Consider the following 21,627-nt stretch of genomic DNA (forward strand, 5'->3'; position numbering starts at 1 on the left):
GAAGACTCACAGTTCTCCAGGTGTGTTGAACATATATGGGGGTGGGCAGGGAAGAGAGCTGGGTCAGAAGTTCTGGAATATTCTTGCAGGCCACTCAGAGGAGAGTTTTCATGATGGTCTTCTGTACCTTTGACACCTGAGGTGCAGGGAAATTAAGAACTACTGTAGGAGAAATGGCAGAGAGGACTTCAGGATTTATAGTTGAGCCTGGACTCTCGGGGGCCGTGGGGGGTGCGCTCCACTCTGGGTAAGACAGGCTGCAAGGAACCGCTTGCTTTTCGCCGGGTGAGCAGAGCAATCTCGGGTGAGACTTCGGGTGGTGACACACAGTTATCCCCTGATTTGAGAGCTTGCCCCAAATTGCTCTAAAACAGGGGGCTTCATAAACGAATCAAGTCAGGTGCCATTTGGGAGCCCCATAAATTGTAAACCCTGGAGGTTCCTTTCGACAGTTGAACCCACCGTTCCCAGATACCTCACCCCCAACTTCCTCCTGGGCCAATACGGCTGCCAGGGAGTCGCCATCCGTCACGGTTCCAGGAAGCAGGTGGAAAATGAAGAGCGCGTTCGTCCCTCGTGAGATGCCTTTGGGGAAAAGCTTCCCGACATACCTGCTTCTGTTTCATTGCCCAGAAATTCAGGAACGTGACCACTCCTGGTTTCAGGGAAGAACCCTGGAGAACGGTCTTTTTTCCTAGGCAGCAGTGATGCCCAGATCAGAGTCCAGTTCTGTTCCTCAGGAGAAGCGGGAGAATGCCTGCTGGGGTAGGGACACCCCGGGATGCCACTTCCCCAGGGAAAATTCTTTCGAGACAGAGCTTAGGTCTGTGGCACCCTCCCCAAGTCCTCTGAGCCATTAATCCTTCCCGTCTTTGTGCACACCTGACCCTTAGTGTTCGCCTCTTTTAGGGAAGTTGTCATAGTTCACTGTAGTGAATTTGTGTGTGTGTGTGTTGGGGGGAATCTGCTTTTCTCGGTAAATGCCAAAGCCAAGGGCTGGGTCTCAGTCATCGTCCTGTTCTCTCCATGTCTTACTCACCCTGTCCCCTGCCAGGGCCCCATTGTCCTGCTGCTCCTTGCCCGGTGCCTGCGGGGTTTCTCAGAGTCTGTGCCCAGCTACAATCGCCTGATTGGCACTTGGATTCTGCTGTGGCAGAGAAAATAGACCAGGGACGGGGAAACTTTCATGTTGGAAGCTGCCTTCATTGAGCTCTAATTAAATAAGGCTGCATTCAAGAAACTCCAATTAGATATACTTAAAAATGGGCCGTATTTTGTGAAACTCTACTATTACTTACTAACTGCAAGAAATGAAAACTATGTGTTAATTTTCATTTTAATAACTTTGTTGTATCTGCTCTTGGTTGGAAAGCATTTGAATTTTTGGTTGTGGCATGGAGGTCCTCAGTTTCAGTGGATCTAGAGGATCATCCAGGTCACTTAGAAGATCAGCCATTTGTGATCTTATGGGCATCTTGATTTGGGTTAGGCAGGAGAACGCAGATTCACAGCAATAAGTGGTTGAAAAGCAAGAAAGCATTTTTCGGGCATGTTGCCAAAGGTGTGGGTATTCTGCATTTTTCCATATTTCAGTTGGATGTTTCTTAGCATCAAACAATGACTTTAAGATGTTGTCTACTGAGAACCCAAACAGTTCCACCTGTAGTTCTTTAGGTGCCTTGGTGATATCAAGTAGGTGAGGCCGACATGCTAATTTGAGTGTGATGTCATGATTCTCAAAGTCTGTGTACCTTTCATTGTATTCTCCAATTAATAGGTCTATAACAGCTGTGTATTCTTCAAATGATTTGCGTATATAATCCTCATCAATAACCTTTGCTAACTAGGGAAAATGTTCATCTGAAATTTCCTTTTGAAGAAGTGTGTTGAAAAAAGATAGCTTTTTATGAAATGCTTGGATTTTTTTTTTTTTTTGCCACACATCATGTATAGACTTAGTTTTACCTTGCAAAGAAATAGTCAAGTCATTTTGATTTGACATGATATCACACAGAAATGCTGCATTCCTGTAGAAACCTTCTTTCAACAATTCACTTTGCTGATTCTGTTCTTCATAAAATTTAACTATCTGTTCTCGAAGAGATAAAATTTTGGCTAAATGTCCCTGCAATAGCCAATGCACTTTAGAATAATAAGGCAAATCCACACTGAATATTTCATTGTTCAACTTTAGCATGTAAGGGAACTGACAATACCATGTTGCATTTGCATAAATATAGTTAACAATACTTGTTAACTTGTTGCAAAGTGTCACTTAAAACAGCTTTAGCACAGAGTTCGCTGATGCAAGATACAATGAAAAGAAACGAGAGCATCTCGATCTGTTAATACTTTATTCATGCAATAAACTCTCCCTATTTTCCTGTCATGGAAGGTGCACCATCTGTACATACACTAAATAAATTTACCAAATTCAGTGCAACTTCACTGCATTTATCGTGAAAGTTGTTGAAGATACCTATTCCCTGTGTGCTGTTGGCAAGAGTGCCAAGAACTGGTAACTCTTTGTAGCAAAGAAAATCTTCTCTTATGACCTGAATGAAGTATGAAACCTACACCAGGTCAGTAGTATCAGTTGATTCATCCAAAGCGATTGAATAATATACATTTTCCTTTTGAAGTATTGCATGAAGTTGTTCTGGTACGTTGAAGGCTAATTCATGCTGCCGATCAGTTATGGTTCCCCTTGAAAGGGGCAGTTGTCTGTACTTTGAAACGTTATCGGGGTCTAAGCATCCTACGGCTCCCACAATGCATTTGTTCACAGCTCCTACATCACTGAACGGCTTCCACCCCCACCCCCACCCCAGTGTGTAAGCTGCTTTGTAAGTTGCTTCAGTGGCATTGTTTCCAAGTCTTACTGATGCTCGAAACAATTGTCTTTGTTTGGCTTTTCATCTTTTAATTTCTGCAATACAATCTTTCACACCTCTCCCTCTAATTTAAAATATTTGCAGTCCTTGTGAGTGTTATAATGCTGATGAGCATTGAATTTCTTTAATGTTGATATTGCAGTATCACAGAGCAAGCAAATCTTCTTTAGCAGAGACAAGAAAATATTGCAATTCCCAGTGCTTATTTAAAAATCTATTGTCTGACTGCAGTGTTCTTTTGGTCGTCTTTGACATGGTGGGCCGTTAAGCAGACAGAATTAAAAAATACTGTCTAGCGGTGCAACAATTCACAAATTCCACTTCAAACAGAAACGCAGTGGTGCACCGTTACCAAAAGCTAATCACAGACTGGCATACTCGACCCCCATAAACTCTCTCCAACCAGCCTCGTGCAGTAGGGGTGCCAGCCAGGCAGGGGAAGTTAGAACTACATCATGAGCATAGCAGTCATCAATTTAGCCCTTATGGCTGGCGAGGTGACTCACACCTGTAATCCTAGCACTCTGGGAGGCCGAGGTGGGATTGCTTGAAGTCAGGAGTTCAAGACCAGCCTGAGCAAGACCCCATCTCTACCAAAAATAGAAAAATTAGCCAGGCGTGGTGGCGCGTGCCTGTAATCCCAGCTACTCGGGAGGCTGAGGCAGGAGGATCGCTCTGGAGTCCGAGCCCAGGAGTTGGAGGTTGCTGTGAGCTAGGATGATGCCACTGAACCCTACCAGGGATACAGAGTGAGACTCTTGGCTTATTAAAATTCTAATGGCGCTGGTCAATCTGGGAGGATTATTTCATTGAAACTTATTTTATTTGGTATTTTAAATGCGCTCATTTAAAAATAAAAATATAAAAGACAAAAATGTATTAATGAAAATAAAAGGATTTGTTCTGTAAAATTTGGGTTCAGTCAAAAGGCCACACTTAAGGACCTGGAAGGTAACTTGTGGCCTTAAGGCCATGTTCCCCTGAAATAGCCTCTGTTGCTGCCCTGACAGGAAGCAAAAGTGTTTTTTGTTTTTTTTTAAAGAGTGATTAAACAAAGCAGTTTACCCAGCAGTTGCCTGGAGACGGGGAGTGATCGGATACTTGGAAAGGGTCCGCTGTTGGCCCTCAGGTAGGTGATATCAGCTGCAGGAATTATTTCGGGAGCCAACTTTCCTCCGGGGCCGGGGCAGGGCTCCCTGAACTTGGATTCCTGGCTGCAGAGCAAACATTTCTTTCCTTTACGCGAACACGCCCCGGGCATTTGGCCCCGGGGACTCTCCCCTTCTTTCTTTCCTACCTGAAAGCAAACCTCCCTTTCACCTGTTGCAGAAGTCCTGCTAATTCCTACTTCCCCGTATAAGAGGAAGACTGGCGTACTTCCAATGATAGGGTATCTAAAAAGAAAAAGCACGGAAGAATTTGATTGTAGTGGGCACCTGTGTGATAGGTATTTTGAAAGGAAAAAAGACCCCACAAAAACTACTGATCAGTACCTTGCATTGACAAATAACCACACTGTGACCGTTGTCATGACCCGATGGTAACGCTGAGAAACAGCGTCCTCTCTCTGTTTCCTGCAGAAAATAGAGAAAAGTTGCCCGTGGAGCTGAATGTTGTCATCAGCCAACAGAATTGGGTGCTGCCTGTTTCCTGAGGGACCTTGCGCGATGTCATAGACAGGAGGGGTTTGTGACAACTAGAACTGATTCATCGTGTTGCAGGAGCCGACAGAATGTGATGATGTAAAGTGATAAAGTGGCTCGTTCAGTGCCAGATTAAAAAAAATAACAACAGCTAACACACTTCCGGAATGTTCTGTCATGTGTCAGTGCTCGTCTAGGTGCTTGTTTGAGTTAATGAGATGTGTGTGTGTGTGTGTGTGTGTTTATATGTGTGTATATTTGTGTGTATGTGTTTATATGTGTGTATATTTGTGTGTGTATGTGTTTATATGTGTGTATATTTGTGTGTATGTGTTTATATGTGTGTATATGTGTGTGTGTATATGTGTGTGTACATGTATGTATGTGTGTGTGTGTATGTATGTAGGACACCCAGCCCAGTGCCCGGCGTATACCCTGCTTCTCAAGTGGGTCCATTTTATGGCCATTACGCAGATGAGAAAACAGGAACATGGAAGTGTTAACTGACTTGCCTGAAGTCACACAGCTGAGGAGTGGCAGAGCCGGGATTTGAACCCGGCAGTCTGAGTCCAGAGCTTGGGCTGGTGGCTGCCACGTGAGCTGCCTTAGTCTCCAGAGCTGCTCAGTGTGCATCTAGTCATTGGAAAAGGCAACTCTCCAGAGCTCGTATTTGGGACCCTGTAGAGGTAAAAGCAAAACTTCTAAAAAGACCACGGCCCCAGGTAACTGCCCAGCCACGCAGGTGGCCTGTCCTTTCCTCTCTCCCTCTCATCCCCTTACCTGCTCATGGTGCTGTGTGTTGAGCTCGGCTCCCATGTGGCTCCCAGCACAGTCTCTGTGGCTGGAGCCTTCCGTGTACTTTGACAGGTGAGTGTCGTCGGGAGGGAGGTTGGGACCAGGGGGCACCGCAGCGGGTGGGACATTCTCTCTCCCTCTTCCCATCCCTTCCCCAGCCACTTTCCCTGGCTGGGGACCCGACTCCCGCTCTGGATTCAACAGTTCTGGATACTGAGATCCAGACTGAAAGTGTCATTAGCAAGGGGGGAATGTGGGTTCAGTGTGTGTCCCTGCCCGGCACTGTTAGGCTCCTCACCTGCTGGGTCCCGTGTGGTCCCGTGTGCCACAGGTGTCTGCTGCCGCTGTCCCAGTTCCAGGCTCCCCACTGTGCCCGTCCCGGTCAGTTTCCCTCCTGCTGAGCTTGGCGGGCAGCCTGGGCAGGACTCTGACCCCCTGAGGCCCTGGGGCCCCCAGAAGCTGCCCCCACAGTGGTCCTGCTCTTCGCCTGCCATCCGGCACCCCCCAACTGCGGCTCGGCTCTCAGACCACTCACCTGGCGCGGGCCCGGGGTTCCGAGCACACAGCTGGCTCTGCTGTGGTTTGTGTCTGTAGGTGAGTTGTTGCATGTGCACCTGGGAAACGGGGAGGCTGCCTGGGAAGCTGCACGTGGCAATGGTTCATGTGAGATTTTCATTCGCACGTTCATGTTCTGTGCAGCCAGGCAGCGGTGGGTGAAGGCAGGGCAGGGCGGCATGAAAGAGCACAACAAGCCCGGGAGGGGATCGCCCTGTTCTTGCTCCCGCTCCGGTTGGCTTTGGCCTCGGACTGCAAGGTCTGATTTTCCCAGATTGTCTAGATTTTCCTCTTATCTCCAGCAAGCAGCAGCCTCGGTCTTTCCTCCCACCCTTCCATCACACACCCCCGTCGCCCCTCCTTTTCTGTAAAATCCCACACTGACCCTGTAATAGGAAATGGAAAACATATTTTTACCCATGGTAGTATTAGTAATTTTTAGTGTGCTTGCTGTTTTTGTTATTGTTAGTGCTCCGGATAGAAAGTTTGAGTGGGGTTTGAACCTTCTGTACCAACTCTGTGTTTTCCATAAGCCCTGGGTTTTTTAGTGTCATTTTGCAGAATACAAGGTTTTTTGCTGTCTGTCTTAGTTCGGGATGTTATTCCTGCATTTGCAGTAATGGGTATATTCATAGTAAAAATACTTGGATATTAATATTTTGTGCAGACAATATCTCTCTCACATGCTCATACACGCAGATGCATAAAACAATACCTTGAGGATTCCCGGTGCTGGATCTGGGAGCGCGGGTCACATGGAGATTTTTTTTTTTTTTAGTAATTTCACATTTCCTATCTGCTGTCAGAAGACTTTGGAGCACATTTCCAAGAGAAGATTTTTCTACAGTTTTTGGAGGAAGTAGTGGAATAGTGCTTTTTTTAACGACACATTTTTCTTTGTTATTTTGTGCCTTGGTAGTACTTAAAGTGGCAACTCTTCCCCCCAGGGGAACCTACAAGCCTCACTTATGAGAAGCTCTTGGAAGGTGAGTGGAAATGAGGAGACAGAGACTGGAGAGTCAGCAGCCGGTCTGAGGGTCGCTGACCTCCTGTTCCCTGGGGGTCTCTACACCAGCATGTGGGTCTTGGTCGTCACCGCAGTCTGGGACGTCACTCATGCGTTCGTCATGTGTTTATCGGGCACGTCATGGGGACTCGGGAGTGTGGGAGATGCATGTAGACCCTGCCCTCGTGGGGTTTGCATCCCACCAGCGAGGGCAGACCCTGAACACAGAAGCACACGTGTGATGCATGTTCAGAGGGGAAGAGCAGGTTGCGTGGGACACAGAGAGCGCTGGGGTCCCCTCTGGTCTTGGGGACCGCGAGGCAGCCTCTCCGAGGAAAGAGTTTGGAAGCCGAGATCCAAAGGCTGAGCAGGGTTAGCCGTGCAAGAGGAGCAAGAAACCGTGTTGGAGGTGGAGGCTTAGGATGTGGTAAAGACGCCCTACCTGCTAGGTGGAAGAGGGAGAGGAGATCAGGGAGGCAGGCGCGTGGGGTCCGGCTGAGGGAGGTGCGGGCCGGGGCCGGGGTGGGCGGCAGGAGGTGGCTCAGTCCTGACACAGAAGGTGGGAGCCCGGTGCTGCTGGCTTTGTCCGGGTTGTGACCAGCTTTCTCTTGGAGGACAGCAGTGAGGGCTTCTCCAAACCCCCTCAGATTACCATAGTTCATGACAAAAGTAACTTAAACACAGCTGATGTGTGTGTGGTGGTTTATGGCCTGGCAGGCTGTGTCCTCAGCACCTGACCTCTCAACCAGCCTTGGACAGGTGCGAACTGTCGTTTCGGCCGGGATGCAGGGAAGCCAGTGAGCGGCCAAAGGCCACAGCCACAACCTGGTGCCGCCGATGCTCAGCCTCGCACAGTCTGGCTGCTCCACCCGTGCTCATGAGCGCCATGCCGGGGGCCGTGCAGGCTGTTCACCGCGGGTGTCCTTGAGGGACATTGGGGATGGGAGCAGGAGTGAGGAGCCAGGTGTGGGGGGGAGAGAGGGTGCCTAAGGGTGCGGGGCCCAGTGTTGGTCTTAGATGTGTTCCCAGTGCTTTAAAAGAAACTGCAGAAGTCAGTCGTCTTGCCTGACATGACTCCCCGACAAGTGGTTGCCCCCTGGGAGGGACAACGACCTCCAAAGGAGGCTCCGGGCATGTCCCCAACCCCACATTCCAATGCACGTGGGGACTTTGGGTCTCAAATGGCCTGCTGAGCCCTGGTATGGCTCCGACACGATTGGCCACCAGCTTTTAACTTCCATCAAGAGTTGTGAGTCATAGGATGTATTTAAAATTTTATTTCTTATTCATTGATTTTTAACTGGTGTGTATGTGTGTGTGTGTTTAATAATTTTTCTCAGGTGAGGTTGTATTTCTTGGAGCCTGAAGCCCAGAAATAGCAAAACCGAGCAGCTGCCGTTGGCTGGGCGCTGGGGCCCGGCACTCCCCGGGCACGGGGGCCTTTCTAAAAGTGGACACGGCAGCTTCGCCCACGGTCCCCTGTGTGGAGTGACCCAGATCAGCCCAGAGGCTGGGCCCTGCCCAGGGCCAGTCCGGGAAAGCGGAGGTAAAAATAAAACTGGTCGGACGGCTTAGGTGGCCTCAGGATACTTGGAAGTTCACTGGTCCCTTTGCTCATTCCTGGTCAGACTTTTCCTTTTTTTGAGGGCGATAATGATGATTGGAATGATTCTTTTCTAGGTTCCTTAGATCTGGCAAAACAGTTTCATACAGCACCGCCAATAAAACCAGGGGTGCTTTTTTCTATATGTCGTAAATGTATTTTTTGACTTTAGAGCATTTTGCCCTTGATGAGTTTCTTATTTATCCCATTATTCAACATTTAAGTCTTCAGTAAACTTTTTCACAAAGGCATGTCTTTTATGGAGTTTCTCTCTGAAATAAGACACCTCTCTCTCTCTGTCTTTTGTTAATTGAAAGAAACAAGCTTGCTGTTCTAGATACTTTGTCGATTCCTTGTTATCTACGAAAAAAAAGTGAGTAGCCGTGTTTAGATTTGGTGTTAAGCTGTCCCTTGAGTAGTTTTTCCATCTCTGCCATTCTTTGCATTTTGACATTTGTAGTTATAAAGTGTGGATTTGCTAATATTTGAAGCTCTGGTCCTTACTATTGGAAATTTAGAGATTTTATTTTTGGCATTTGCTGAGGAGGTTTTCTTGTTTGTTTTTTTTTCCCAGTGCAAAAGCAGAGTCTATGTTGTATTTTCCTCAGTTACTGATGGCTTTGAGCTATGAGGTTTTTTCCCTCCCAGAATGCTTTGCAGCGGTTAATGTAGTCATCTCCCTGTGATCCGTAGACCAATAATTAAATCCCCCAATGGCCTTTGCTTTGCAATAGCAATGAAAAAGAATATTAAATATTTGTATTTAAAATATATAGGAAATGTTGATATAACTTATTTTGTTTATTTATTTTTTGAGACAGAGTCTCACTCTGTTGCCCAGGCTAGAGTGCCGTGGCGTCAGCCTAGCTCACAGCAACCTCAGACTCCTGGGCTCAAGCAATCCTCCTGCCTCAGCCTCCCGAGTAGCTGGGACTCCAGGCTTGCGCCACCATGCCCAGCTAATTTTTTTTTTCTATTTTTAGTAGAGACGGGGTCTCACTCTTGCTCAGGCTGGTCTCAAACTCCTGACCTCAAGTGATCCTCCCGCCTCGGCCTCCCATAGTGTAGGATTACAGGCATGAGCTACCGCGCCCAGCCTAAACTTATTTTAAAGATAAAATGACCTCAAAATATTCTAGTAAGACACATTTTTGGAAAATTTTTTTTCCTACAATGTTTATGTCGTGATGCTAATTTGGAATAAGAGTTCTAAGAATTTGCTTTACATTTTTACTCTGCAAGTTGTTTACTTATAAAATCTATTAAGAGATTGCTAATGGTTATGGGTTTCTTTTTGGGATGATGGAAATGTTCTGGAATTAGATAGTGGTGACGCTTTCCTATTTATTTGTAGTGTTTAGTGAAAATACTAAACATTTTTGATTTATGCATTTTAAAAGGGTGAATTTGATGGTATCTGAATTGTATCTTAACAACAAAAAAAATCTACAAAGAGCTCTTAATGTTTTAAGCACTATTTTGAACTCTGAAGACACATAAACAAACACAAAATTAAGACTTCTAGGTATGTGTTAGACAGTTGTTGGTACAATAACGCAGTGTTAACAAACCTCTCCAAAATTCAGTGGCAGATAGCAATAATATATTCTGTTTTTCTTGCTCACGGGTTGCAGGGGCAGCTGGAGCGGCTCTGCGTCCAGCCCTGGGTTGGCTGTACCTGACTCGAGGCTATGGGCTGGGTTCAAGTTTGCCTCATGTGTCTCTGTTCTCCTTGGACCGGAGACTGTCTGATGTTCTCTTTGTGGCAAGTGAATGACAGGTGCCTGGGGGCCCAGCCAAACCCACGCAGCAAATGGATTTAAAGTCTCCACTGGCATTTTGTCTACTCACATTCCACTGCAAAGCTAGTGAGGCGGCCAAGTCCAGAGTCCGTGGGGCAGGGAAAGGCATTCCGCTCGAAGGGGGAGGAAGGGGAGAGGACATTTTTCCAGTAATTCTCTCAGCTATCACCAAGCATTAGGAAACAAGTCTGTTTAGGGTTCCTTGGGGCCACAAAGGAAGAAGTGAGCGTTCGAGGGGGTGGGCATTGGGTTCCTTGGCATCTTAGCTCATTTTCCATGGTGATAACTGAACATCACAGATTGGGTAATTTATAAAGAAAAGACATTTATTTCTCATAGTTCTGGAGTCTGAGAAGTCCGAGGTTGAGGGGCCGTGTCTGCCGAGGGCTTTCGTGCGGGTGGGGACTCTGTGCAGAGCATCACAGCATCACGTGGCGAGAGGACTCACCATAGACGGCCAAAGTGGCTTTTGTAACAGACCCACTGTCGGGAGAACTGACCCACTCCCGTGACAGTCCATTAGTCCATGAGGGGACAATCCACTCACGAGGGCAGAACTCTCATGACCAAGTCACCTGTGAAAGGTCCCACCTCAAAGCTGCATTGGGGACCGAGCTTCCAACACAGGAATTCTGGGGGACACGCTGAAACCATAGCACTCGGGTTGAGTCTTGACAAATGAAAGAGGACGGTTTTCATGGGAAAGACAAGGTTTTCAGTTTTAGATGAGTCTGAGATGCTCATGGAATCGCCACATGGGATCGTCCACTCGGTTGCCGGCTGTAAGAGTCTGGAGTTCGGGAGACGTCTCGCCTGGAGCCAGAGAACTGGAGATCGTCACTGTGTACCCGACACTGCGCCTATGGTAGAGGATGAAATTGACCGGGGAAGAGTAAAAACAGAGCTGTGACGAACAGCGTATATGGGATGAATAGGAAAGGAACCTGCAGAGAAACTGAGGTAGAGATGTCAGAAACGTGGAAATTAAGTGGGAGAACTCTTAGTTGTTAAATGCTGGAGATGGCTGAGTCTCAGAAGCTAAGGCCACAGAAGTCTTCAAGAAGGAAGGAGGGTGAACACAACTGTCCCATGCTGCCGAGAAGGCGAATGCTGAGCTGAAAAGTGGCCACAGAGGTTGTCAGAGACCCAGGCTGGGATGGCGGAGCTGAGCGGTGAGGGGAGGGAGAGGCTGGACAGCGAGGGCCCTGCCCGACGGCTTCTTGCTTTCTTGGTCATCACGGAATCCTCGGCACTCAATGTATTTCAAATAACTGAAGTGTGGGTTTTGGAGAGGAAGGGGTTAAGGTGATGGAGAATTTTTAGGTGGCTGGTTGGGGACGTGGCAGTGGCATTTGCTGAGATGTGAAGCACAGCGGGAAGAATAGACTGAGTTTGGGTTTGTGCCTTGGAGGTGCGAGGGAGGAGCTGCTAAGTGCAGTTGTAGATGTGTTGAGTTTGATGCTCTTTTTCTGATTATTCTACAAGGACGGCATTGTCTTCAAAGTCCCTTCTAAATGCTACCAGGGGTTACTTGAAGTTGATCAAAACTAAAGTGTCCCCTCGAATTTGTAAGCTTGAGAATGTGGCAGAGCTTAAAGAAAAGACATCTAGGAATTTAAGAGAAATGTATGAAAAAATTATTTCTGGGTATGAGTGAACTGGAACTGATGGAAAGGAAAATGTATCTTATTTGGATGAGAAAGTTGGGCTAGCTCCACCTCTGTTGCAGTGTTTTCAAATTGCATATTTAAGTTTTCAATGTATTTAACTTCTTTTGTCCTTTCAAAATTGGGAAAATTCAGTTGTGCTCTGAACCGGTGGATAACTGTGACCTGGCTGAGTTCCACTTGGGCCAGCTTTTATTTCCTTGATGAATGCACTTCCTTCATCTGTTAGTGATAAGTAGGCGAGTGCAGAATTCTTATCTGCATCTAGGATTGAACATCTGTTTCTATTCCACCGTGTTTCAGCTTGGACTTCTTTGCTGAGAAATGAATGTGAACAAGTGAGCCCTTTCTTACGTAAAGCCATTTTGGGTTGAGAGTATTTGTTATCTGAGCACCTTATGTGAATTAAACTGGTAATTCTGATTTTTCCCGATATTCTGAGGGATGCAGAAACCATTGTCATGGATTCCCTAAATGTCTGTGACAACACATTTTTTTAAATGTAAATTTGCAGACAGTAACCATTGGAGGGACACCAAGTTTATCTTATGGGTGTGCACAATTTCTCGGAGAGCTGTAACACATTTTATTCTGCATGTTGAAATGTTCCAGGAAGGAAAGCAGAAAAAAAAAAAAATCACCATGGAAACACAGTAGAATGCCCTTATTTTGTTGTTCTGAAAGGAAAATTCTAAAACTGGGTAGTGAGGTATAAAAGAGCAGTGCAGATTGTGTATCTGGCTTCCAGGAAATGAGCTCAGAAAGAATGGATTTGGTGCCCTGTGTGGCTCAGTGTTATTTAGGACCTCATTTCCCTTTTCTTGTAGGGAAGAGCTATAAAAAGGTGGCTTATGTATTGGCACGTCCAAAACAGCTCTGCCAAATCGCCTCATGGGCTCTACTTTGTAATGCGAACTTTTTTGGAGCCGCCTGCGAGTATCAGAGCCAAGGATGGCTGGAGGGCTGGCGGGGGCTGGTGGGGAAGGTCCTGAGATACTGTCACATGATGTTGGCACCTTCCGCACTGAAATGCTGCTACCAGGGTGAGTTTGAGTAGAGGGATTCTGACAGAATGTCCAAAAAAGAAATAATGCAGAGTCAGTGGATTGATGCTTTGGAAAAGTAAGAAGCCAAGCACCACATCTGTAGAGGGGATGGAGGGCAAACCGTTCGCCAATGTGGAATCCAGAGGCAGCACCAAATTGGTCTTCTAGAAGTCAGTGTCTGACCTCCAGACGGCTGCCATTTGGGGACTTCTGTGACCCTCCTGGGAGAAGCATTGAAAATTGGGGGAAATATTGCTGATAAGTGTGGGCTCCCTTCCCTCTTGGCGGACTCTAAGCTCATGGGAAGAGTGGGTAGGTAGCCTGATGGGCTGAGTTTAGAACTTGCGCTTGTGTTTTAGTGTCTGGAATGTAATCAAGTGGCCACACCCATCTCTAAGGGTGGCGTGGATGGGGTCCTTATTCTGGACGGCCACGTGCCCACGCTATCACTTAGGGATTCTGTTATATGGGACAATTATAATGGAATATAGTCTATTATATGGGACAATTAGCAGTCTTGGCCACGCATTTTTTTTTCTGTCTGCAATACTGTTAAATAAATGCTATTGATTAAACACAATTAATAGAACAAAGGCTATTACCCAATCGCAACAATCAAGAAATCGTTTGGATCCTTGCCAAGAACACAGAGCAGGGGATGACTCCTCTGTTCAGCTCACTTGCTGATGAGTCCTGCCATAGTGGAAAAATATTTTAATCCTTAAACGTTCTACTTTTTTCACTTGTACGCTCATACTCTGAAAAAAAAAAAAAAGTCCATGTTGATTGGGGCTATGGAAATAATTGTATTATATAGCTGGCTATTGATCCCATTTTTGGCAATTCCAAAACATGTTGCTACATTTTATAGACCTCGTCTTCCTTGGTGACTAAGTTAAGTGGAGGTGTGTTTTTTCAGGAATTAGATTCTAAAGTCGGCACATAAAACATCGTGTGTAGTTAAGAGCTGAGTGTGGGCTGACATAGTGTGACTCACTTCTAACAGATAGACTGTTCGAAGGGGAAAGGGTAACTTTATGGTGGAGAAACCTGGCAGACAGCAGCTTTGTCACGTGTTCAAGGTCAACCTCTCTGACGACGTCATGCTGGCTCCCTGTGTCCCTGCAGGGCCCTGCCCCTCTGTGCTATTCCTCCCCAGACCCACACCCCGGACTCGTCGTGAGAAAGCATCAGACAAACCCACATTGAGGTACATTCTACAAAATATCTGGCCAGTACCCTTTGAAAGTGCCGAGAGTGTAAAAACCAAGGAGAGACTGAGAAGCTGTCACAGATGGGAGGAGACTAAGAGGTCACGGTAACTGAAGACAATGTGGATATTAGTGGAAAAACTGGTGAAATCCAAAAAAAGCCCTCTGTAGTTTAGTTAATAGTTTGGTACCAATGTCAATTTCTTAGTTTTGGTAGATGCACCATGGTTGGATAAAATGTTAATGTTAGAGGAAGCTGGATGAAGAACATACAAGAAATATCTTTGCAACTTTTCCTACATCTACGGTTATTTCAAAACAAGTGTTTTAAAAAGGACTCCTGATACCGTCCTGAGAATGTCCTGTGTTGCGAATGGGAACCACGGTCACCTTGAAAGATTAACACGTTCATTTTTCTTCCAGCATTAGAGCAAATTACTATGTTTTTTTTTTAAAATAGATATTTTACATGGATTTTCTGGTGCTGGTGATATAGCAGTGAAAACAGCAGTAAAAAGAAAAATCTCTGCCCTTGTGGAGATGACATTGCAGAAGGGGAGATGACAAATAGAAATAAGCATGATGTGTAGGATGGTAAATAGCGTTAAAGTGCTGTGGGAAAAAAAATAAAACCGGAAAGAAAAAGTATTGGAGGATTGATTAAAGTTGAGTTTGGAGGCCCCAAAAAGTCCTCGCTGAGAAGGTGTCTTTACTGCGACTAGATGAAGACAGTGAGGAGATGACCATGCAGAACCTGCAGGTATTTTGGAGAAAAAGCCTCCCAGACACAAGAAATAGCATTTGCAAATGTCCTGAGGCAGCACGTGCCTGGCATATCTGACGGACAGCAAGGGGATGCTGTTGGCTCATTTGAGCCTCAGACAGAGTAGCTGGTTGTCAGTCGAGGTTACCTTGTGGGGAACATATGTACCTTTAACTCTTTGGATCCCGCCGGGCCGTGTGAGGCGGGTGGGACGCAGCCAGGCCCAGAGCGTCCGGCGCCGTGTGCTTGCCTGGGAAGGTGGGGAACGAAACCGTCCAGATGATTCAAAATGGTATTTTTCTCTGTTATATTTTTTTTGTTGAAGCGCCTGTGACTTATACTGCATTTGTTAAAGGCACGTGGTAGGGAAGACACCGGGTGTCCCTGGGAAGGGACGGCTGACCCCTTGGCCGCTGCGGTCGCCTTTGGCCGTTGGTCGGTGCTCACTGTCCTGCCCGCGTGGGAGAGAGCGGGGGTCGTGGGCCGAGTCCCCATTCCTTTTGGCAGGGGGAGGGCGAGGCTGCGCCTGCTGGTGGTAAATTCGGACGACTCCACTCTGTCCTCGTGGACGCCGCTCTCCCGGGTGATGCGTCTGCGTTAGCAGCGTCCGTGGGATTGTGTCACCTGGTTTTGGCGTGTCCTTTGGTAAAGAATTCCTCTATTATGGGTCCTGAAAATGCAGTGTGTCTTTGAACATACCTGGTGGAGGCTGGGCCGGCTGTGCCCATGTGTGTTCTGGTTACGCGTGTGCGTGGCCGGTTCCGTCCCACGGGGGAGGCCGAGTGGCCGAAATCCCTGCTGGGAAGCAGAGAAAATGCGGGCTGCTCCCACGGAGCAGAAAACCCGAGTTGGCTTGGAGCATTAATACCTTATAGCAGATACTGCGGGTTTACAACCGTACAACGAAGGGGGAAAACACCTCTTTGACCTGTAAAAAGTGGATCCCCTTAACCATCTAGAACTGTGTGTATCAATCTAAGCCATGAACTTGGAAAGACCTGGGGAGATACAAACACAAATAAACTTTCCTCTCCTTCAAAATGTATTTGTGCCGTCTGGCTCAGCCTTGCTATTTTTAGGAGATACATAAAATGGAACCGTTTCAATCAAATTATCTCAGGAGCTCTTTTTACTGTGTCATTAGGAAAGACAACGGCGGTTTTGGAGTAACATAGAATATCCTTGAGTCTGAAGTGTATGGGTCCAAGTAGAAACTTTATATCACCCGAGGGCAGCTTTTCATTTCTGCTTTGGGGCTTGAATTCTTGGTCTATGTAAACTGTAAAGTTTTAAAGTAACTACGTCAAGAATTCTCCCTCCATTTCCGTAGCGGACCAGGCCAAAGTTGGTTCTGTTTCATGTACTATTGATGGTTCGTGATGGAGCCTGGCTGCCCCGGCCAGGAGAAGAGTGTGGGGTCCATTGCTCTCGTAGGTTAAGCGCTTCCAACAGGACTCCGCTCGTAGCGTGCTGATAGAATCAGAAATCGGCGTCTTGGGTTACATTTAAACCCTCCCCATGAAAAGGACTTTTTATTATATTATGAAACAAGAATGAAATATTCATTTGCTTGGAACCTGTTAAATTCTTAAGTTTCATATAGGGAGTTGCAGAATAAAGACCTATTGTGGACTAAACCTAATCTGAAAATCTCAGTCATACTTCTCGGCAAGCCGTAAACGCTGTGCAGCTGTACTCCGGGTGCTGGTATTTAAAACCTTTGGATTTGCTGAGATTGGTAGTGGGAGGGAGCGTAGAAGCGAAAACGCCAAGAGAATTACTGCTATTGTTGATCTGGGATTGTGGGTACTTCTCTGACCGTTCGTGCAAGATTCTTTATTGTGAGTCACCTTAATGTCACCCTGGAAATCACACATTTCGGGGAGCACCTAAAGGGCTGTCTTGGTTCTGCAATCGGACAGTAGCTAGGGCGGGTGGTTCATAGAGCATCTTCTGTGGCTGGAGGAGTCTGGGTTCGTGGAGACCTTTCCGTGGGTGGTGGCATTTGCATGTGGTGCTCAGAGCAAGGGGCCCTGCCGGAAAAGAGGCTGAGGACCTAGCCTGAGTTCTCACTCAATTCTGGGTAGACTGAGTCATTAAACCTGCGTTAACAGCCTCACCTTTTTTCCTTTGGACAAAAAGGACAAACCACACTGCTTGAAATTGGAGAAACTAAGTTGCAGATGCCTTTAAAGATAGTGTTGGGGTTCCTCATTTTTCTTTAAAAAAAAAAAAAAAAGAGGGGAAAGAGAAAAAGGTTGCCTATGTTGTATGATTCTTGGGCATTAAATGTTAATTTCAGTAAAATAATTTGACTTCTTGAAGCTCACCTTGGAAAACTATAATTTGATATACTACTTTATACTTCTACAATGGATTTTCTTTATTAGCCAGACTAGTAGAAGTGAATATAGTCAGTGATGGTATAATTGTTTTTACTTTTGACTTCATGAGAGAAAGGAAAGTATACAACCCTATTAAAATACTTCTTGGTGGCGTGGTCTCAAATTCCCTGCTCTCAGGTCTGGGTATACTTGTATAAAAGCCTTGACTGTATTTTTTTTTTTTTTCCTAATTTGGTTCCATCTTATCCCTATCCATCCATTCAGCAAATATTTATTGAGCACCTATTATGTGTCAGGAACTTTTCTAGCCCCTAGAGATCCCTGCCCTCTGAGAACATATATTCTAGAGGGTAAAGACAAAAAAAGAGGTAAAAATATATGTCAGACAGTGATAAATGTTATGAAGAAAGATAAAGTAGGGCAGTGGCTATCGGGGTTATTTGGGGAAGGGAATATGCTGGGTGTAGAAGGTGGTCAGGGATGGTCCCACTGAGAAGGAGACGTCTGAGCAGAGACCTGGAAGGAATGAGGGATGAGAAAGCCATAGGAACACCAAGGAAAGGGAAAGAGCCTTCCAGCGGGGGGACAGCCAGGAGGCCGTGGTGGTGAGCAGAGTGAGAGGAAGGGAAGTCAGAGACATCAGAGACTGTGGGGCCAGATCCGCAGGATCTTATTTATCATCTGTAGGATCTCATAGAAAAGCATCTCTGGGATTTCTTTCCCGTGTAAGTTGCATCCTAGTGTGATTGCTGATACTTCTTCTGTCCAACCTCCTTCATCTTCTCCATGCCCAGTTGTTTCAATACCCAGGCTTGGTAAGGTTTCAAAAACAAACAATGAAATAAACACAACCCAAATAACAATGTGTCAAATGAAGGTGTTGCAATCTAGGTGTCTACCTCTATTAAAACACTCTTCTTTATATGTGTCATTTGCTGGGGAAAGCAGCATTTGCTACCGACCTATTAAATGTGCTGAGTGTAGTGCCCTCCCCAGTCCGACAAAATGTACTTAACCGTCCGCAGGGATAGAATGTGGATACATTGTTTCATGATTGTATCCTGTGGTTTTTGCTTGTGCGGCTGGCTTGGATGTCTACCTGCATCAGGGCAGTTTTAGGAAATGAGTGCTGAGAAGACAAGTATGTTTGGGGTGTAGTGGTTGCTGTGGTGGATTCCCTGGCATCCAGTGCACTCCACCATGGTCATTTCAGCTGATTCCCTTATATCCAATCCTTCCTACTGAACCCATCATGGCATTCCTGTGCTCTTGCCAGTGATGGATTAAGGAATGGGCCAGTGTGGAGGGTGTTTCTTTGAAGGGTTTCCTTGCTTCTAAGAAACACACAAAGAGAAGGTTGCCTTTCTTCCTCTGGTCATTGCTGTGTCTGGATGTGATGCCTGGCGCTGCTGCAGCCGTCTTGTGACCAGCGTGAGAGTGAAGTCACTGTTCCGAGCTAGAGAATCCTCTGTCTCTGCGGCCGCTCACTTTGGGCATCTTACAGTCTGAGATAACATATATCCTTATCATCTGAGCCAGGTTTATTTGTTTTGTGTACAGCTGAGAACATCCTAAATGATAGAGATTTGTTAATTCCTTTCCCGAAGCCCTTCTCGGAATACGTTGTGTGGATTTACGTACAGTGTTTTCGGTAATATTTAGCCCCATGGACTCCCAACTTACTGAAATAACTTAGAAGGTTAAAGGGACATTAAGTTGCCCTTATATACTATCCGGAGTTTCGCTACATGAAGAGACTGTGATAATTTTGTGTGTGTAAAGAGCTGAAAGGACTCCTTGGACCACGTTCATTTATTCTAATGATCATACTGTGCTGTTTAATTAGCAACATTTGAACTGACAGTTGTAGAAAAGGTAAATTGTAGAACACAAACCCACACCCATGTGTCAGATTCATTGCAGCTGTTCTTGCATAAGCCCAGATATTTAATTCTTTAAGTTAAAAAAGTTATTCAGGAACTCGGAATTCATCCATTTATGCTATTCGTTTCTTAAGAGTTTTTGTAAGTACACGTGATCGTGGCAAATCGAGACACCAATATGAGACACCAAAATTTCTGTACTTTTTCATCATCTGAGGTTAGTAGGTTAAGAACATTACCATTCTATTCTCATTTATTTTAAAGAAATATTTTCGGTGGATTTTTTTTTTCCTAATTCACCTATCTTTTAGTTCTTATAAAAGCTTGGAGTGGAACTTTGCTTCTCAAGTGGGGAGTGAGCAGTAAAATAAAAAGTTTGGCTAAGACCCTGGGAAACTGTGAGCAGTGAGTGTCCTTCCTGCATCTGAACTGAAATCTGAGCAGTTCCAAGGCCCTGCACAAGGTAGCTTTGTGCCGAGTTCTCCGATTGCTGAGCCTGGAGGGTGCTACCTGACAGAACTGCCTCTGGTAATCAGCTCCAGAGCACACTCGACTCTCCTTCCAATCTTGTAGGGAAAGGTGGACAGAGAGTGTGAAATGAGTATTCTCTTCCCAAATCCCCCACCCCAAGAGTCACTCTGTGGTGAGATGCTGACAAATACTTAAAAACACCCACTTCTCTTGCTCCCTTCACCCCTAAATGCTATAAGCAGATAACCCCACATGCCTAGCTGGAAGATATTCCTCTTTAATTCTGGCAAACTCTAGGAACTCTTTGTGTTGTGGTGTGCAGAAACATAAGAGGGAATTCTATGAAAAGTTCCAGCTAATCATCATTTACAGGGTCCCCACTGCTGAACTGACAGTAATAAATGAGAAAAGGTAAATTGTGAGATACGAAACCCACATTCCCACGGCAGATTCACTGCAGCTATTCACGCAAGAGCCCAGATAGTTGAAATTAAAAAACAATGTTGTTCAAGAACTTGGAATTGACCCCTTTATCCCACTCACTTATTAAGAATATTCGTGAGCACAGGTGAGGTGTTGTTTAGGCTTTGTGGAGAAGCAGTAAAACTCACTTTTCGTCTCCTTGCCTGTCTGCAGAGGCCTGAGAGGGGATTATAAGGTGAGGGGGCTGATTGTTACGTGGGGCTCAGTGCAAACCAGCCTGTTTATTCTGGAAAACACGCTGTTCCATGCAACACAGACTTATTTATTTGCTCGTTTCTTATATTAAGCTTGCTCAGTGGGACAAGTAAGAAAGCAAACCCCATAAAAATAGAAGGAATGAAGGGTGCAGGGAGAGGGAAGGGAACTTAGAAGGGCGAGAAATACCGTGGTTTGCCTGAAGGAGTATACGAAGTGAGGAGACAGAAGAGGCTGAGCCATCCATTCCTTTAAAATAAAGAATTTGCAGTTGTGGGTTTCAAGAGAAGAGGTAATAGGATAAGAGTATTGCTAATGAATGTTTACCATGTATGTGCGAAACTGGTGGCCGGCCCAACTTCATATGTGTTATTCAGCTAATTTGACTCTTAACAATCCTATGAGGTGGGTAGTCTTTTAATTTCCACAGGTTTTGCTATTTTGAGGAGGGAACTGAAGCTTAGAGAGATTAAATTTCATTAAGTCTCAGCTGGTAAGTGATTAAACCAAGGTTTGGACCAAGACTGTGCCCCTAATGGCTATCCTATATTGCGTTTCTATACTTGAGGAAATGGAACAAAATATGCAACTGAAATCACTTTGCATTCGTTTTAAACAGTGGCAATAGAAGCCTAGAATTTTAATGTTTAAAAGGTCTTTAGAGGTCAGTTTATAGAGATAAAAGTGGAAGTCCAGGGAGGATGTTTTTAAAGTTTTTAAACTGCATCATATGGTACCTTGGAAAAATTTCTACCTTTGTATTTTAACTTTCCAAAAAGGATAAAATGCCTAATCTACTCTGTTAGATTTTTTTTTCCAGTTTGCTGTTCATTATGAATGTCAGGGCAGGTAACTATGTTAAATTGGACTCTGTCATGAGTAATGCTTGAAGAATTACAGGCACTTGGCAATTCGTACTGCATGCAAAGCTGGGATATAGACTCTTTTTCTATATTTTGCTGTATTTTCTCTCTCTTATTATGTGCAGGGTGAGAAGAATAGAGCCCTAATGTGGTGTATTTAGAAAGTGTTATATAGCAATAGTAATGAAAATTATTTTGGTGCTGTAATGCCAAGGGCTGTAGAATATAGTTTAAACATTACTTGATGTTTTCTAGGTAGATCTTAACAGATATCAGTACAAAACAAAATGGGAGGTACAGAAAATTAATTTCAGAATGTCAGTGCCAGGACATCCTTTGATGAGAATATGAGAAAGTGTCCACACACCACACCTTGCACCATACAATGTGCAACAGAAATTT

At 45.4% G+C, this 21,627-nt stretch overlaps 1 protein-coding gene and 1 long non-coding RNA gene across 9 annotated transcripts in view; both read left to right on the forward strand.

Annotated features, from left to right (window-relative positions):
* The window catches only part of LIMCH1 (LIM and calponin homology domains 1), a 235,436-nt gene that overhangs the window by 8,706 nt on the left and 205,103 nt on the right, over nt 1-21,627 (forward strand). The gene's annotated exons all lie outside the window — the stretch shown is intronic.
* LOC123624123 lies at nt 3,768-4,696 on the forward strand. The gene is made up of 2 exons (XR_006730065.1): nt 3,768-4,023; nt 4,475-4,696. It is a non-coding gene; the product is annotated as an uncharacterized LOC123624123 (long non-coding RNA).

Source organism: Lemur catta, chromosome 19 (genome assembly GCF_020740605.2).
Source record: "Lemur catta isolate mLemCat1 chromosome 19, mLemCat1.pri, whole genome shotgun sequence".
NCBI classification, from domain to species: Eukaryota; Metazoa; Chordata; class Mammalia; order Primates; family Lemuridae; genus Lemur; species Lemur catta.